The sequence below is a fragment of the Bison bison genome, unplaced genomic scaffold (genome assembly GCF_000754665.1).
Source record: "Bison bison bison isolate TAMUID 2011002044 unplaced genomic scaffold, Bison_UMD1.0 scf7180017859702, whole genome shotgun sequence".
Classification (NCBI taxonomy): domain Eukaryota; kingdom Metazoa; phylum Chordata; class Mammalia; order Artiodactyla; family Bovidae; genus Bison; species Bison bison.
In genome coordinates this window covers 1-638 of record NW_011490274.1, presented here as the reverse complement: position 1 = coordinate 638, position 638 = coordinate 1, and positions in this window count along the sequence as shown.

Sequence of the window (638 nt, the reverse complement as noted above, 5' to 3'; positions counted from 1 at the left end):
TCTAGTTTGAGGTTAACTTGAGTAGTAGCTCATCTGGAAAAATATTTTCTCCCTAGTTTACTAGGCATCAGTCAAACCATCTTCCTTTACATTCCTTGATTCACCCTTTCCTGCCTTTGCACACATATTCCCACTATCTGGAATGCTCTACCTGCAACTAACTCATTAATTTCTTAGGTCTCCAATCAAAATATCATTTCTGACCATCTTAATACAAGTGACTTCCTTAAGAACCTATAACATTAAAAATGACTTTAAAAACATCAACCAATTGCACTGTGTGAACCTTATGTGCATACTAATTCAAGCAACTGTTAAAAAAACCACATTACTGTTAATTTGTTTTAGGCGAGAAAATGGTATTGTGGTCAATGATATGTATGCAGATGATATGACAGAATATCGAGGTTTGCTTCAAAATAATCCAATTATGGGGAGTGTGGCGAGGTGGTATATTAGATGAAACAAGATTAGCCATGAATTGATAACTGCTGAACCAGGTGATCAATTCTTCGGTGCTCAGCTTTCTTTATAGTCCAACTCTCGCAACCATACATGACTACTGGAAAAGCCATAGCTTTTAAGAAGGACCTCTGTTGGCAAAGTAATGTCTCTGCTTTTTAATATGCTGTCTAGGT